At 40.6% G+C, this 19,084-nt stretch overlaps 1 protein-coding gene across 1 annotated transcript in view; it reads left to right on the top strand.

Moving 5' to 3' along the window:
• FOXO1 (forkhead box O1) overlaps positions 1-19,084 on the top strand; it is a gene marked incomplete at its 5' end in the record, with an annotated part of 98,107 nt that overhangs the window by 4,805 nt on the left and 74,218 nt on the right. The gene's annotated exons all lie outside the window — the stretch shown is intronic.

Here is a 19,084-nt window from a genome sequence, read left to right as displayed (position 1 = left end):
CGCGTGTGGCATAACTTTGGGGCTTCCTGGAATCCTCTTGGAGAAGCAGTATAAACCCCATGGTGATTGGAGAGAGCAAAGGAGAGTTTAGTTGTACAGAGCATTGGAACATTGAGTGAGCAGAGTGGATCTAGCCCTGCTTCTTTCAACATCTGCCTTGGCCTTCATAGTAACAACTTGTAGAGACTTGCCCTTGCCCCAACCCCCTGGGACCTCCCTTGGGTCAGATAACCACCTTTTCTTGGTGTGTACAAAATTCTGAAGTTAGTATGGGCTCCTCCTCAGTTCTCAATCCTCAGAGAGGATCGGATGAACTTGAGAAAGTGTATATTTTGGTGTCTAAGGGGTGAGGGCTTGTGTTTCAGTGGATATAAATGTACTGAAGTCTGTGGAAGAATTCTCCCTTTTTACTAATTCCTGATAAGGACTAACAGAACTCATGTCAGTGGCACAGAGAATTACTGCTTGTTATCTGTGGTCTTCTAAGGAACATATGAAATGTGAAAATGGATTTTTGTACATTAATGATTTCATTTGGTTCAGTTTTTTAAAAAACTACCCTCCCCATTGGCATCTCACTTTATTCCACTCAGTCTACCTACGGTTTATGAATTGGTGGGTTAAGCACTGCAAATACTGAGGCTTGGTTCGAATTATTCTTGCCACTTGGGAGGCTTTTTTGGGATGCTTTCCTTTTTTTCCTCCCCCTTCCTTTTTTTTTTTTTCATCCATCTTCATAGAGCTTTGACATAAGCTATTGGGAAAAAAGCCAAACTAGTTTTGATATTATGCCAAATAAGATTAGAAAGCTAAAATTGCAGTCCCTTTCCAGTTTATTATTTAGTGAATTTTCACCTTAATGCATTACTTTAAGTAAGGACGGAAATTAAACATATGTCCTTTATTTCAGGCTAATATTTATTACATAAAAAACAGTGAGATGGAGCTGTGTGATGAGCCTCTGTAGCCCCCAGTTTTTGGTTTCTGATGATTGCTGAAGCTTGTCGTCTTTATGGTCAGAAATCACTAAGGCTGACAGGGGAGTGTCTAAGTCTTCCGCTTTTTCAGTTTTCCATTGACCAACCCGTCCATTCTTACTGGGGACTCAGTTACATTGGACAATGCTGATACCCGCCCCTCTCCCCCTTTCTTCTGGCTTCTCTTCCGGTTGGTTCACTTATCATTTTTTCTTCTATGCTCAAACCTAAAGATACCTCAGGACAAGTGTGGACTTCTTCTCTGGTTCTTTCCTAGATAATTTGTTTCCTCTATTGTCCTGGTCTCCAGTTACTTAAAGGCCATAAATGTCCCACTTTCTTTTCTTTCTTTCCTTTCCTTTTTTTTTTTTTTAAAGATTATTTATTTATTTATTTGACAGAGAGAGAGAGAGAAAGAGCGCGTGCAGCAGAAGGAGAGGGAAAAGCAGACTCCCCACTGAGCAGGGAGCCTGATGTGGGCCCTGGGCTCATGACCTGAGCCGAAGGCAGACGCTTAGTCCACTGAGCCACCCAAGCTCCCAGATGTCCCACTTTCACCTCAAATTGAACAAATCTAAACCCAAGCATGCTGTATTTCCTCTTCCTCTGAGATGAGGTTCCCATCTTGAGTTCCCTGATTTGGTTAGTGGTCTAGTTAGTTAACCCTTTCCTTAGTTTTCAGACTTGGATGTCCTCCTCAGAATACTCTTCTCATGCTGCTTAGTGCTGCCCCCCCCCCCAGTCTGTTCTTGAGATGCTGATTTCCCGACCCCTACCGGTTCTCCTAGGTTAGGTCTCTTATTTAAGTTCTAGACCATTCTGTCCCCAGGACTTGGATCATCTTGTGCCTCTACTGGAAATTTTGAAAATTTTGCTCAGTATGCAAAGCTCATGGCTGTCCCATCAACTTCCAGTCTTGGTTCCTGCCTGAAGGCATTTTTGCCTTCTCTTAGTGAATGCCTGGTGATCTCTTAATTCATGCTGCTGTATATTATAATTTAACTTTAATGCCTGCATGTTATATTGTCTCGGTTATATTGTAAATATATGGTGGGGAAAAAGTTTTTCTTGAACCATGGATCTTTTATATTTTAGCTTTCTGTGTGTTCACGATGTGATGATGTTTATATTAATATAACTATAAAGATCCGTGATTATTTTGTTTTCTGGAGATGGTCAAAGTATTTTTATTTTTTCCCCATTTGTTGAATATTATTGGATGATTGATGTAATGAATGATTACAGGATGTTGTGTTAGCTGTATCTGACTGATAGAAAAATGATTCAAATACGGATCCTGTAGGGAGATGAGGTATGACATGTAAATAACTGTATAGTACATGGTAGAAAGGGTTACGTGCCTTCAAGAAAAATGAAGTTCTGTGTTGGCTATTGAGATGGACCTTGAAAATGGGATGTTAGTCTCCCAAGATTTCATTATAAAATTTTCAAATGTTCAGCAAAGTTGAAAGAATTCTACATTGAACAACTGTATACCTACCATCTGGTTTCTACTACTAACATTTTATTTTACTTGTTTTATTGTGTGTCTGTCTGTTGGCACATCCATTTTTCTATCTATCAGATTATTATTATGTTTTTAAAGATTCCATTTATTTATTTGGGAGAGAGAGAGAGAGCACAAGCAGAGGGAGAAGCAGGCTCTGCACTGAGTGGGGAGCCGGATGTGGGGCTCAGTCCCAGGACCCTGGGATCATGATGTGAGCTGAAGGCAGACTCTTAACCAACTGAGCCACCAGGTGCCCCCCCATCAGATTATTTTTTAAATTGATTTTCTAAATGATAGTTTGGCATTCATAAAGGCATGAAAATAAGGGAAGCATCAGTTTCTCTGATATATGAAACCTAGGAAGTTTGAAAATAATAGGTAGACTATTGTCAGATTGAAGTTGGACTTTGTATATATTGTGAAAATAGTATTATAGATCAAATTTTTCTATGAAATTATATTTTTGTTTTTATAAAATAAGAAATTATGAAAATACAGTCAAATTTTTAGTTCTTAAATTCAATTTCTTAGAGATGCTCATGTGAATAGAAAAACCCATGGAATGCAAGTAAAGCCAATGTGCTGCATTTGGTTTAAAATTCATATACAGAATTTGGTAATGAAACATGTTTTATAATTGACTTAATATGAATAGTAGGCATGGGGCACCTGGGTGGTGTGGTCAGTTAAGTGTCCAACTGTTGTTTTAAGCTGGGGTTATAATCTGAGGAGTGATCTCGGGCGGGATTGTGTCCAGCTCTGTGCACAGCACAGAGTCTGCTTGAGATTCTCTTCTCCCTCTGAACCCCTTCCCAGTGGGCCCCACTAAAAAAATAAGAAAAGTATACAAATAGTAGCCATTACAAAATGTTTAGCTTTTTGCTTGGTCTGTTCTTTAAAACTAACCTTTAGGTGGGTGCCTGGCTGGCCCAGTCTGGTGGAGCGTGTAATTCTTGATCTCAGGGTGGTGAATTTGAGCCCCACCTTGGGGGTAGAGTTTATTTAAAACAAAAACAGAAACCTAACCTTCATACTTTTGTGTCCTGGGAGCAGAGTGATTTAAACAAAGAAAGCTTGTTGTTGTTGTTTAAGATTTTATTTATTTATTAGAGAAAGAGAGAGAGAGAACATGAGCTGTGGCAAAGGAAGAGGCAGAAACAGATTCCCTTGCTCAGCAGGGAGCCTGACTCGAGGCTCAATCCCAGGCCCTGGGATCATGACCTGAACCAAGGCAGACACCCAGCCGATTGAGCCACCCAGGCGCACCCCCTCTTTTTAAAAATATTTTATTCATCCATTTGAGAGAGAGAGAGAGAACGAGCAGTGGGGGGTGGAGGGGCAGGGAAAGGGAGAGAGAGAAAGAGAGAGAGACAGAGGAGCAGAATCCCCCCCCCAGCAGGAAGTCTCACCCCAGTCTCACTTCCATCCCAGGACCCAGAGATCATGACCTGAGCCGAAGGCAGATGCCCAACTGGCTGAGCCACCCAGGGGCCCCAGAAAGCTCATTGTTAAACATAATTTTTGTTTTTTTGAAAAAATGAGAAATTCTAAAGCTGGAGTTAGCAATCTGAAAGTATACTTAGGGCAATTGTGAGGGAAAGTTATACTGGCTTCAAAAGATGCTTTAAATTTTAAACATCAGTTCTAGGGGCGCCTGGGTGGCACAGCGGTTAAGCGTCTGCCTTCGGCTCAGGGCGTGATCCTGGCGTTCTGGGATCGAGCCCCGCGTCAGGTTCCTCCGCTGGGAGCCTGCTTCTTCCTCTCCCACTCCCCCTGCTCGTGTTCCCTCTCTCGCTGGCTGTCTCTGTCGAATGAATAAATAAAATCTTTAAAAAATAAATAAATAAATAAACATCAGTTCTAGTATTGCATTAGCTAAATACTAGAAATTCTTGGTAGCTTTCTCATTGTAATATGTCTTTACCTGCTGACCCTAGTGTAGGAATGAAGGTCATAATGAGATACTTCAGTGGATCCAGAGGGAGTTAAATTTCGATGTGCTAAACCTAAAAGTGATACCAGGCAGACATGAAACTGAATGCATTCCGAATACTTGTGAGTGAGCCTGGCTAGCTCATGGAGAACTTAAAGATTTATGCAGTAGAAAATGTATTCGGTATAAAAGGCACAAACACATCTATTAAAACTTATTAGCCATGTTAGAAATGACAAGTATTGGAGCAATGTAGAAAGCTATTTTAGTAGTATGTACATACCTATAGTAGCAGACAGCATATCATTTAAAAGGTACCTTGCCAGATTTGAGGAGTGAGGGACAGGGAGACAAAAACAAGCAAGGAGCTCACTACTGTGAGGTTTTATTAAATGTGTAAGTGACATTCCACGTGGACAAGATAGCTTTCATAGCACACCAGGATATCACACTTTCGAGATCAAGTGAGGTTCAGAATTACAGCTCATCTTTGGTCTTTTCATTCCATAAGTAGAGATGTAAAATATCTTCATCCTTTAGCTTGTGTCTTATCTTAGTTCTGGTTCTGAAGGGGAGAAGTGTGGGGTCTTGACTCCCGGGAGGGAGAGGCAGAGTCAATTTGTAGATCTGTGGGAGGACAGGTCATTTTTTCCAAGGTAGCTTGTGCCTACTGATGCTAAGTCACAGGAGTTCTTAAATTCCTAGGGATGGTGGATGGCACATCTCTCTTCTCAGATGAGAATGCCACCTGTAAAGCCTGTGGTTCATTGGTCTGCACGCAGTGCCTGTGACCTGGGGTGTGTTCTTATCTCCCAACAGCCCATGCTCCTCGTACACACTCCTGCTGGCCACATACGTGGAAGTCCCAAGGCTACCACCTTTGTGAGTGTGACCTGTTCCAACATCTCTGTGTGGATTTTTGAGAGCTGAAAAGGCAATCTTTTTCTGCCTTGATTAACTTCTCCCCCTAGATGATATTGGTCTTAATTACGGTGTGTCGCTTTGTGTGGCTTAAGTTACGGAACTGATCCTGGTGCTAAATACTGTGACCTCAGTGGCTGTGGAGATGCTGCTTAGCTCCTCTGATTAAAGCAGAGCTGTTATGTGAAAGAGGGTGGGAAGAAGGGGTGGCCTGTTTTCTTTTGTTGGATTAAACACATTTCTTGGATAAACAGATTTTTCTCAATTGCCCTTCCTCATGAATCTGGAAAATGGGTCATGGTTTTGTGAATCTCTTCTTTTATTATACCAGAGATCTGATAAACATCAGAGTTGAGAAAAAATGTTTTTCTCTTTACAACAGTGATCCTGAAGTTGTTACAGAGCTGCCTTTGCACTGCTCGTGAGAGGCCTCAAATTATTGGTTTGCTGAGTTAACAGTTTGAAAGTAGCTAAAGGAACCTGACTGCAGGAAGGGGAGGGGACCTCAGTGGTTGCATCTTATAACTGCAGTAGGAAAGTCTAAAGGAGCATTATTAACCCTCTAAGTCTTATTTGGCCTGTAGCCAAGAGAGAGGCCTAATGAAGGACGGAGGAAGAGTAGAACCAGCTTGGATTAGGTGGGCAGATAAAGATCTTTTCAGTATCTCTCGAATGGTTATCTGAGGCCTGGAGGCACTTAGCTTTGCCTCCTCAACTCCTCCCTGCGCACCCTCCCCCCCAGTTTTTTTTTTTTTTTTTTTAAAGTAGGCCCTGTGCCCACCATGGGGCTTGGACTCACAACCCCTAGTTCAAGAATCTCTTGGCTCTACTGACTGAGCCAGCTAGGTGCCCCCAGTTTTCCTTTTTTAATCTAGAAAATTAGTGCTTTTCCTTTAACAGTTTTGTGCCCCAGAAAGTCTGTGGTGCAGATGTCTTGAGAGAAGACCCATCTTGCTTGCTGTCTAGGTGAGAAATCCCTGCATACAGAATGGGAAGGTCTTTATCTTTTCAGTGGTGGGGTGGGTAAGAGTGAAAAGGGCTTCCCTACATTCTGTATTTGAAAAGAAATGCGTTTGGATTTCAAATCCAATTTGGAGGGAGAAATTATAATGAATTACATAATTCCTAGGGTTGTAAATATTATGTGTCCTTCAAAGCTTGAAAACAAAATTACCACATAAATATTTGGGAATGGTCTATACAAGTAAATATCAAATACCTTAGACAGTTTGGTGCTTGGAAGCAAGGTCAGGGGAAATGGTTTGCATATGGTTTAGCTAGAGGCTCTTATTTTGGCAGATTCTTGAGGTAGTGACAGTCAAAATGTGGATTTTATTGTAATTTTGACATGAAAGGAATTTTTTCCCCTGTTCTCATATAACCTTAAATGTAGGGTTGATCAGGATAAATGCTAAAATATAGGTAAATTCAGTGGCCCTAATTTTGTTTCAGAGATGATGTAGTTTCTTGAATTTGTGACTTGTAATTTGCAGAATCATCAGTTTGTCACACCAGTGAAGTTTCAGTGTCAGGTGCAGCCCACCATGCTGTGATTTGAATGTAGGAGAAACCCACGTACCTTAAGGCAAGTGTTACATCACCTGTCTGTACCTGGAGACCTCTCTCTGAATCTGTGGGGCCAGATTCAAGAGGAACTTGAAATTATCAACTAAGGTTGTTTGTGTACTGGGTACCAAGCTGGTTGCATCTCTCTAAATTTGAATGCAAATCTTTTCTCTCTGGATGGGTAGATATGCATGCCATCATGAAATTTACATGCAATGAATGTGAAAGCTTCCTGTGGACCATCCTGCTGACTTTTATGTACTCTGTGGGGCTGAACTGGTCTCTCCTTTCTTTTTAGTGTCCCATTATAACATTTGCATACACCGAACGTGAAAGATTCTTATACTTCTGTTACCTATGTGTCTCAAATGCTTTCTTGAACCTCTTAGAATTCGTGAAATAGAATTGATTATATAGGGCCTACCTAGATTTATGTCTGTTATGTGTATTTGTATTAACAGGCAGGCTTTCAGATTATAACACTGATTTTTTGGTGGGGGGGATGGTATATAACACTGATTTCAAACACGGTGTTTGATGGCTTTACATTTTAGAGGAGATCACCAAATGGTTTTTACTGCTATTTTCTCTTCTGAAGAATTGGGGAAAATTAAAAAATAAATGCTAAGGAAAGGTATTAGGTTTAAAAATTCCTGTAATTAAGTGTGTTTTGATGTGATTTACATCATCTTTTTTGGTTCTGTAATGGGTACTTCCCCAGCTGTGATCACTGTGATTTGTAGTAGCAAAGTAATACTGTATCCTAGTATTCCTGGGATGTTTCTTTAAGGTGCTTTATATTTCTTGAAATGCCATTTTAATATCTTTGAGTAGTTATACAGAAGACATACTAAAAAAAAAAAATATAACAAACACAACAAAACCAAAACACAAGAAAGCAGATTTAGGATTACCAAAATAGAAATTTAGAATCATGGCAGAATTACGCTGCTCACACTTTGGTGTTTGGATGGGTCCCCTGTATTTGAGTGCCATTCCCCACACCATCTCTTTCCACTTTTTCAGAGACTGACCTTCTTCATGATCTTTTTATTCTGTGGTGTCTAACTCAGAAGTAAATATTCTGGAGTCATCTTTTTGGGTTAGTTGGATTTCAAGGCATTTAATAAGTAGTTTGAATATTAAAGTTTGTGTCATTGCATTCCTTCGTGTGACTGCTTTATTTTTGCATTATTTTGAGCTAAAGATAGAGGATGTGGGAGAGAGATATAGAATAAAATGGAGAGAATATTTTATTGATACATATGTAGCTCACATTTATGCTGTTCATTCTGCTTTATAAACTGTGGGAGGGTGCATGTTCGGAAGTCAATTTCAGAATTCATTACCATTCGATTGCATGGCTTATAAATTGTATTTCTAAGAAAAAATTAAAATAATTACTTGTGCTGTGTGATTCTGTTGAACAATGTGAATTATCTTGGGTTGTATCAGATGCTGAACGTATTCATAGAACAACCCTACTTAATTTCTTTTGTGATGAAATTATGGAGACATTTTAATCAAAGACAAGCTGTTGATGGCTATGGTTCTTAGACTAACCATGACTTCCGCCTGTGTTTGTATAAAAGGCAAGAAGAGAAAAAAGGAAAACACATGCAGTCACGGAAGTCAAGAGCTGAGATCATTCTACTGCGATTGACAGCTCAGGGCCTCCAGTTAAGCCTCATTCACACTTCCCACCCCCATTTGTGTTTCAAATAACTTTCAAAGAGGACTGGGAGGAAGAAGTAAAGATGTCAGAGGCATAAAATGAAAACTTTTAACATCTCAGATTCTAAGGAACTGCATCAGAGGGATTTCTTTCCTCACTAAATTCTTTGTGATCCTTAACTGTGAATATACCCCTGGGATCTGAAATGGAGAGCCCTCCCTTAGTCACATGCCTTATTAAGCATCTTTCTGAGAGGCTTGCTGAGACTGTTTCAGGGACTCATTTACATAAAAAAATGACGTTGAATTTTATTAAGCAAACTTTCGAGTCTGCGACTTGCCTTTTGCACAAAAGCTCATCTCTCCTGATGATGTCGGTCTGCTCCCTCAGGCTATTTTGTTACTCTGGCTTGAAACAAGTTAGCAGCCACTTCCCTGCAGACTTCACAGGGCCGTCCCTTCAGGGGCCCACTGATAAGAGCATAATGACTTGTTAGACCACATTTATTTTGCAGATGAACTTGAATGTCACCAGGACAGCACACCGTGTAGGTTTAAAAACTTTTGAATTTAGGGGCGCCTGGGTGGCTCAGTCGTTAAGCGCCTGCCTTGCGCCCACGGCGTGATCCCAGGCTCCGCATCGGACTCCCTGCTCTGCTGGGAGCCTGCTTCTTCCTCTCCCGCTCCCCGTTTGTGTTCCCACTCTCACTGTCTGTGTCTCTCTCTGTCAAATAAATAAATAAAATCTTAAAAAAAAACTTTTGAATTTAATACCTCTTCCAACTTTCATCAGGTTACAGCTTTTGGATTTATAGTTATTCCTTCTAGCTATAAATATATTAATAGTATTTTTCTCTGGCCAAATATGGGGTATGACCTTTGACATCCTGCCTGGCTGTGCCTGGGAATTTGACATCCTTCAATTTAGATGGAATTCCCTTGCTTTGTTTCCTGTGATAGTGTGGGGAATACACATTTTGGCTCTTTGAACCAGAGGTGGAGGAAGACAGGAAAAAAATAAAATTGGACCGCACAAAGAGGGTCTTAATTATTTCTGCTGGGTGTGGTTCAAAACTAGCACGCTCTTTGTAAGAGTCTGAGCCTACCAAATTATTTAGTGCAGAATATTAAGAAAATATTATAATGATATTTAGTTTTATTATCTTTGATCTGGTTTAATTTTTGACTAGTTAGACATTTTAATTTTAGGGTCTTTGAACTCTTGTATTTATAGTAGAAAGAAAATCTGTCTTTTTGTGATGCTTTTATGTCCTAGGTATGCTATCAACAGCAGAGAAAGCTGCAAAAGGGAACATATCGCTCCTCTCCCCTAAGTAGGAGAGTGTTTTGCTGTTACTAAGTTTACATGTGTGATTATTTCCTGAACCACCATTAGAACCACCATCAGAAATTACCCCTCTGAATTGTCCTCAAATTCAGTATCTATAATTTGATGAGGTAGAGAAAAATGTTGAAGCCAGACTTTTGCAGTATTTCCCTTTTTAACAGTCACAGAAGTCCACTTTTGCCTCAAGTGCTTTAAACAGAATATCATGATCTGTTTATGACACCCTCCCTGCCCCCCCCCCCATTAATAGGCTTGCTTTTTGTTCATTAATTTTCTCATTTCCCATCTAAGGCTGATACCTGGGGTAGATTAGTTAAAAATGTGGGATGTAGGGAGTCTCTCTGATCTGTTCTCGATTATTCACTAAATGAAGAATGCCACATAGTCTTCTGAGCTTTTGAGGATACAGCTCTAATGGCTTATATTAAAAGGGTCTTTTTGATCATCTCCTACTCCTCCCCTCCTTACTTTTTCATTTCCTTTTTGCTTTCTTTCTCATTTCAGCCCCCTGATTTATTCAATTTGAATAAATTTCTCCAACCTATTGATGTAAATCAGGTGAAAAGTTTCTTCAAAGGTTTTTTTGGTTACTGGTACATTTTTACTTCGTTACAACAACCCTGTTGTATTAATTACTGCCATTGGAAATGGTCACTAAATTATTAATAGATCTATTCCCATTCACAGGTATTTACAAGTAGAAGATTGAACGTCTGACAAATTGTATAGGAGTTACATTAAAGTGTTTGCATTCTCATTTGTTTCCTAGTTCTTGAGTTTTGGCTTGGGTTTTCAAGTTTCTTAAACTTTGTGTAATGAAAGTATGAAGGATCATGGAGACTTATTTTAAGTAATCTCTACACCTAACGTGGGGCTCGAATTCCCAACCCTGGGATCCAGAGTCACATGCTCCACCGATGCAGCCAGCCAGGCACCCCTGAAGTTTTATTTTGAACAAATTTTATAACTACCACCTGATACAGAAGCCTTTCCTTGGCCAGGCACCCCTGAAGTTTTATTTTGAACAAATTTTATAACTACCACCTGATACAGAAGCCTTTCCTTGGCCATTTGGGGATTTTGAGACTCTATTACTTCCCACACTGCTATAAAGTTTATTTCTGTATTGAGCCTAGGTGTTCACCTATAATTCCCCCGTCCCCTGGCCCTGGCTTGCTTCTGGTTCTGGATTTGGGAGCTACCTTGAATTAGCTTAATTTATTTTCCCTTCAGGTACATGAAGCCACTTCCTATAATTTTCTTTTCCAGCTAACCAGTCCTAACTCTTTAATAAGCCTTCCAGAGGACTTAGATGTCTGTGTGTTGACAAAACACAGAATCCCAAACCTAGTCCTCTGTTGTTGATGGGGAGTGACCAGTGAAGTACACAACGGGGTTGGTAGCGCCCTTGTCTAGGGACACCATGCTTCTGGGAGGGTGGCTTGAGAAAGCCTGTGCTGGTTTTCCAAAGCTGCCACCCTTTGACATAGAAGAGCTGTGAAAGACTATAGGGCAGTAGGGGCCTGTGGTTCTAACCAGTGTGTGGAGGATGGTGGTAGGTGCTTCACGGGAACAAGTTCCACATTAAGCAAGGCCCATAAAGAGGAGAGTAACTGAGGGGAGTAAGCTAAATGGGAACAACTCTGTGTATGGTATGTAGTCTTTAAGCTAAAATATCTGTAAGAGTGTGTTTGCCTGTCTTGAAAAATATTTTTACTAACTTCAGTTTGTACCAGTAAATAGGCAGGGAAGGGAAGGAAACAGCTTTTCTGGCATCAGGTAGTCTGGATGTATAGATGTCAATTTCCACTGAATCTGCCCTGTCAAATCCATCCCATAGTGTGATGCGTAGTTAACCTATATCTGACTTTTGGGAAGACAGAACAATACCAAGGTGCAAGGTGAGTAATTACAGCCACATCAGTGTTAATTCTAGTTGCACTTTTTTAAAGATCTTATTTTTAAGTACTCTCTATACCCAGCATGGGGCTTGAACTCACAACCCTGAGGTCAAGAGCCACATGCTCTTCCGACAGATCCAGCCAGGTGCCCCTCTAGGTGCATACTGTCATCACTTATCCTCATTGAGCTAAAAGTGTGTCTTCATGCTGTTCAGTGGTGACTCTTGAACTCTGTAGCCATAATCTGGTTTAGCAGATTTTGCAGCCTTCCTGCCCCATCTGAGTTAAATCTGGAAATTATTAATTTGGAGATGGGTGCTATTGGCCGACTTCATATTCTGACATGTCTCTACTTTAGCATAGTCTATACATTAGTAAAAGGAGTTAAAAATCTCAGGGTTGTATGGTTTTTGTGCTTTAATGAGGGTGAGCAAGAATGCTGTCCCTGTGTTTTGGTTTAATACTTGGCATAGACATTTTATCTGTTGATTACAGAGATTTGACCCTGTCAAACCAGTCTTTATGGAGTTGGTATCTCCAGTGCTAAGGGCTCCAAGCTCCTGTAAACCGCTTGGGAAGTGCCTGAGCTAACACTGCACGTGTGACCTGCTACATGCCTTGGGACGACCCATGTACAGATCTTATGCCATGAATATTTCCTTGGCTGCATTGGATTGGGTGTTCATCCTGCCTCTGCCCTTTTTTTTTTTTTATTTTTATTTTTTAAAGATTTTATTTATTTATCCGACAGAGATAGAGACAGCCAGCGAGAGAGGGAACACAAGCAGGGGGAGTGGGAGAGGAAGAAGCAGGCTCCTAGTGGAGGGGCCTGATGTGGGGGCTCGTTCCCATAACGCCGGGATCACACCCTGAGCCGAAGGCAGATGCTTAACTGCTGTGCCACCCAGGCGCCCCATGCCTCTGCCTTTATCATCATCTCCCCACCCCTCCTAGTATTTCCCTTTCTGTTCGAAGCGGTGAAGTTCCCACTCTCCTCTGTTAGTCTACATGGAAACTTTGCCTACTTGGCTTCATTTGAGGTGAGCTGAGGTGGGAGAGGAAGGCTAGTCCTGTCTTAATCACAGATTGTTGGGGATGTGTGTTTTAATTTCCTTCTGTCTCCATTTTCCCACCTGTGATTTTGGACAGTGCTAATTGGCCAGCCAGTGCTAGCGCCTGCAAAACATGCTTGGAGGTCTTTGGTCAGATACATTTTCTAACACCCCTGAAAAGATGTCCTTAGATCAGCAGGGTGTTCCAGAACTGATGTTTGGGCCATTGCGGAGCCATCAGAATTCCTTCTAACATTAGCGTTTTAAAATGGCCTCATGAGCCTCACCCAGATATGTAATTTTGTGGTAGATATTAGGAGTCCTGGATTCTGTTTTCAGATTGGTAACGAGATAATTTATATTTTAGATAAATCACATCACTGCTGTACTAGCTTCTTGATCTGTAAAATGGAGTTAACGATACCATGGGGAAGTACTTGGTAGGGCAAATGGAAGTGTTCAGAGCAGGAGCTGTATAATTATGCCATAGTATACACTTTAGCATTAGCCAAAATAGTTGGACTTAAAATTCAGAGTAGCTGAGAGTTTGGGCTTTCATTTTTTTTGTTTTTTTGTTTTTTTTTTGTTTATGGGCTTCTGGATTATACGGAATATTTTTATTTTCGTATTTATTTGTTTTTAAAGATTTTATGTATGTACGTATGTATGTATTCATTTATTTATGAGGGACAGAGAGAGAGGCAGAGGCAGAGGGAGAAGCAGTCTCCCTGCAGAGCGAGGAGCTGTATGCGGGACTCGATCCCGGGACTGTGGGATCATGACCTGAGCTGAAGGCAGACGCCCCACTGACTGAGCTATCCAGGTGCCCTGGAATATTTTTATTTATTTATATATATATATATTTAAAGATTTTATTTATTAGAGCATGCACAATCGGGGAGCTGCAGGCAGAGGGAGAAGCAGGCTCCTTACCGAGCAAGCAGCCCCTTGTGGGACTCGATCCCAGAACCCTGGGATCATGATCTGAGCCAAAGGCAGACACTTAGCCCACTGAGCCACCTAGGTGTTCCTATATGGAATATTTTTAGATAAAAAGCACAGATCAGAACCAAAGAAAGAGCCAAAATACCTAGCTATCTTTCCTAATAATACTGCAGCAAGTTTCATGGGGACACTCTGGAAGACTTGTTTTGTGTTTTTGAAGAGTTTCGGATAGCACAGGAAAATACCCAACAACATGAAAAAGCAGAATATAAAATTGTATATAAACTGATCTGACTGTATGAAATATCTTTCATTTTCCAATTGTGTGAAAAATCTGGAAGGAAATAATACCCAAATGTTAGTGGTGGGTAGTATTGGATTGTATAAATATGCGTAACTTATTTTTCTTTATATTTTGACTGACTTTTCACATTTTAAGCAACATACACATTAGAAGCATCCAGGGTTTTTGAAATAATGAAGTTGGTGGTTTTCCATTGCTTTTTGAGAGAATATTGGATTCAAGCAAGTATTGATTAGTTCTACTGCTAAAGGAAGGAGAAGAGGATGGGAATTAGACTTCATGTTTATTATTTAATTGCTTAAGCATACCAGGTAGATATTGTTACTATCCCCATTTTTAATTATTTTTCCTTTTATTTATTTTTGTTATTTTTTTAAGTTTTTATTTATTCATTTAACCAATCTCTACACCCAACGTGGGGCTTGAACTCCTGACCCCAAGATCAAGAGTCTCATGCTCCTCTGACTGAGCCAGCCAGGTGCCCTCTATCCCCAGTTTTTAGGTGAAGAAACTGAGGCACAGAATTAATTGCCCAGTGTCACATAGTAAATGATGGAACAAGCAAGATGTCAGTGAGTTTTTTATTGTAAATCTCAGGCTCTTAACCATTTCGCTGTGCTGCGTCTGAGAGAATGATTATCTTTGGAATCTTGGAGAAAAAAACTAGAACTTAAATTTAAAGTTGGAAATACGAAGGCAAAACAAAATTAATGGATAGATAGTTAATTAACAGAATCTAAACAGTTAATGCACATACTGACAGTCCCAAGACAACTTTTGTTGGCTCATCCAGCTAGTTAACTTTTGAGGATGACAAAGTACTTTGATGTAGAGAACCTTTGGGTTAGTGGATTTTCTCCTCTTCTGAGGAGAGGAAGGAGTGCATTTGCGGTGATGATTAACGAGTGGGTAGGGAGAGATGACAAGTGACCCATACATGGCTCACAGTGTGGCCAAAAGGAGTTGCCCCGTGTTTTCCTCAGTAGGTGGATGGGTGGACTTTACTCCTTTGTACTGTGGACTCTGTCACTCCCTCCACATACTGCTTGAAAGGAGGAAAAGTACTTCCTTTCACAGGGAGATGGATGTGGCTTGTTGATGCTCTGTGGGTGACAAATAGAACAAATACTGAATGATTTGGACAGAAAAGACTTTGTTCTTGGGGTGAGCTTAAGCTTCAAAAAGGTTGCTGAGTGCCCTCATTCGAGGGGCAAGGATGAAGTAAAATTCTCAGTTAAGCTGCTACCCAAACTTCGCTAAGTGCTGGTTAGTCTTCCTTAACCATTTGGCAGTGTCTCCATTGCGTGGATAGGAAACTGAGGCCAAGGGAGGCCTTGTGGCTTGCTCCAGACCATCCTCCTGGCATTGTAGGAGTCGTGGATTGCCAAGCTGCCGATCGTCAGTTGGCCTGTATAACTTCTGGGATTTCCCTTGTTTAGAGAAAGTTTTTGGTTTTGCTTTGAAAGATGCTTGGAGAGAGTAGTGTGGTTCAGAGGTAGTGATAGCCTGGGCTTCAGAGTTAGGTACTATTTGCCTTTGGATCTTGCTTCCAAATAATGTTCATTCCCATATAATCTTTCAGAAATCATGTCAGCTTACAGTGATTCTTTCTTTTCACTGCTTTTGTATGTTGCTTGTATGAAGTGGTGGTATGTTCCTGAACAAGTAGTTCATAATGACAGGATTTGTGCCAATTTAGCATGAGATTATGTAGAAGGTTATTAATATTTGTTTTATTAAAGTGATTGAATTGCTGTTTACCTATGTAAAAGGGCTCCTTGGGGCAGTAAGTAGTGTTTAGAACCTGAGTACTGTCACCAGATTTATTCAAGCTTGTTGAACTTAGCATGACTTTTGGGCAAGAAGAATGTAGAAATACTTAGAATTTTTTCCTTTCTTCCTTCTATCTGAAAAATCTCTGCAGATAAAATGGAGGACCCGGGAGACAGCAACCTCTGCCTTCTTACGTGGCAACCCCAATCTCAGCCCTCACAACAATCCCAGGAAGTAGTATTCTCATTTTAGAGATGAAGAAACCCATATTAAATGTTAACTTGCCCAAAGACTAGGCCGGTGGTTCTCAACTGGGGAGGATTTTGCCCCCGAGGGCACATTTGGCAACTGGGGAAGCACTTTTGGTTGTGGAAATAAGGCAGGAGAGGGTCACTACTGGTATATCTAGAGGCGAAAGGCCAGAGTTGTTGCTAAACATCAAAACATCTGGCAGTGCTCAGGACAGCCCCTCAACAAAGAATGATCTGGTCTCAAATGCCAAATACTGCTGAGATTGAGAAACCCTGCTCTGTGCAAAATTACCCTGTATATTTTCCCTGCACTAATCCCTTTATTTGTTGATTATTAAGCGCCTGCAAAACTTAGAGTGGCATGAATATAGTTTGCTTCATTTCTTTTCATCACTGTCCTAAGAGGTCAGTAGTGCACTCAGGACAGTTGCTGCCTTCTGAGATCTTCGGTCCCCACGGTGTATGTTAGCAAAATGCTCATCCCTATACTGGTCCTCCGCCTTCATGGACTGGCCATTTCTCACTGTGCTTCCTTCCTTCCTCCCACACAACCTCTTTTGCCACCTCCTTTATGAAGCTTTTTTTTATTTCCTCCCAGTTGAATGGGATCTCTTTCCTTGGATTCCTCGTAACAGGTGTGCTTTCTCATGGAAATTCTTCTGGAGTTGTCTCTTGCTTCCTGTGTCTCATTGGGCTGTGAACTCTGTAGGGCAATATTCTTCCTTCTCTTTCCTGGTCCTGGAAACACCTGAGTATAGTTCCTCACACGTAATGGGCATGAAACAGACATTTAAAAAAATAACACATTATGTTTTTCTTGATGAGGATGTGAAAACTTCTTTATTCTTTCATGGTATGTCTTCCTCCTATCACTTTACTGTTCCTCCTCTGTAAGTTATATGATGATGATAATGATGATGTCGTCAGAGGTTCTCATCTGGCTTCGCATGTTTTTCTAGAGTAACCATTTAAATTCTCAGGTCCTTAAATTACCAGGTTCACTGTTATTCTTGGACTAACCTAACCTAACCTAACCCAATCCATATGATTCTTAAATGTAGAAAGGAAGAGAGTATTCCAGTCCTTTCTGCCCCTTTCTGCCACTGAAAAAGAAATTTCAAGAATTAAAACAAAACAAAACAAAACCCAAAACAAAACAAAACAAAACAAAACCAGTTAAAATAGGCAGACATATCATTGTTAATGAAGTAGGTGGACTCTAGGTAAAAATGTGAGTTGTAGCACTCTAAAGTGCTTGAAAATTTTAGTCTCGCCTGTAATCGATTTATTGAGAAACAGAAAATGTTTCTGAAATTCTGTAGTACTGGTTATCTAAACCATAGATCTAAGTTATTCTCATAAGGTTAATAGTTGGTGAGAAGTCAGTGTACTAGAGTGGCCAAGAGCTTGGGTTCTGCTGGTCACACTGCCTGGGTCAAATCCTGCCTTTGGGACTTCGGTATTGGGCAACCCATCTCACTGTGCTGCTGTGAGCTTTTTCATCTGAAAAATGTGAATAGTAATTCTCTTCTAAGATGTGAGAATTTAATAAAATATAGAATGATCTAGTGGGGTGTTTGGTATGTGGGAAGTGTTTTATAAATGGTTGCTATTATCATTACTTTAGCATAGAACAGTTTATAGAAGGCAGAAAATAGGAAGGAGATTGACGTTTTTTGAGTTGGGTAGAATTTATAGATGGGAAGCCTCAGGTCAAGGGTGAGCTCCGCACGTGCACCTGCTGTGAGCATTTATACAAAGGTCAGTAGCCATTGCATGCCTCACTGCTGTAAGGCGAGCTGCTGTCTGTCTGATTTTGAGTCCAGTCTTCCTCCATTTGTGAAGTTCTTAATCTCTACACCTCAGTTTCCTCATCTATAAGTTGGGATAATAATGATTGAAGGTTGTTTTGAGAACTGGTTAATACATGTGAAGTGTTTAAAGAACAGTGCCTGGTATATAATCTGTGTTCAAGGAATGCCATCGTTTATAATTACTGTTATTTATTCCGCTTGTACTTGGTGCCAGATACCGTGCTAGGATTGTTGTAGATGTCCGTTTGTTGTCATGGTAACCTTTCTAAATGAGTATTATCATCAGGAGACCCAGAGAGTTGGAAGAACTTGCTCAAGGTTGTATAGTTTGTGGCATTTGTAAGTGGCAGAGGTTTAACTGACTCCTGATTTTTTTTTTTAAGTTTTCTTTTATTTATTTAAGTAATCTCTACACCCAACGTGGGGCTCAAACTCAGGATACTGAGATTAAGAGTCTGTGCCCCTCCGACTGAGCCAGCCAGGTGCCCTGACCCCTCTGATGTTTAACTGATGTTTTGCACAGACATATGCTGCTGTGGTCCTGAGATTTATGTATTGGGTCCGTGGGTGGGGGCAGTAGTTGGTGTGCAGAGCAGGCCCCTGAGAGTGGGCAGGGTAAAACCCCCAGTGGAGGGTAAAGGACACAGAGCAGCCGTTGATCTTGTCAGAGGGTGTGCCTGATGGCCATAGGCCCTCCCTGGAGAAGGCACCAGCCCTGCCCAGTTGTAGAGGGCAGTGAGACAAATATAGTTAAAGCGATCGCCCAGGCAGGACATCTCTAAATTTTTATCTCTGTACAAATACCCTGCCAGATTGTTGTGAAAATATTTTCATATAGTTTTAACAGGGTATTTTTTCAAGGATTATAAACCTGATTACAGAAATTTCAATAGTGTTTGATGAGCAGATTATGAAGCTGATTAAAAACAAAACGGATTGTGATTTTTTTTTTTTCCTTTTTAAATGGCCTCAGTGGTGTATAAAACACCTTTTCCTCGTTCTCATGGGTTGCGGTATTAAACTATAAATTAAGTCTTTAAACGTTGCCCTTTGTTTTAAAGGGCTTTTTATTAGAAACAGGTAAATTCTTTCTAAATATTAGAAGAAACTTGTAA

The sequence above is a fragment of the Ursus maritimus genome, unplaced genomic scaffold, assembly GCF_017311325.1.
Source record: "Ursus maritimus isolate PB19 unplaced genomic scaffold, ASM1731132v1 scaffold_10, whole genome shotgun sequence".
NCBI lineage: Eukaryota > Metazoa > Chordata > Mammalia > Carnivora > Ursidae > Ursus > Ursus maritimus.
This window is presented reverse-complemented; position numbering and strand designations above follow the sequence as displayed.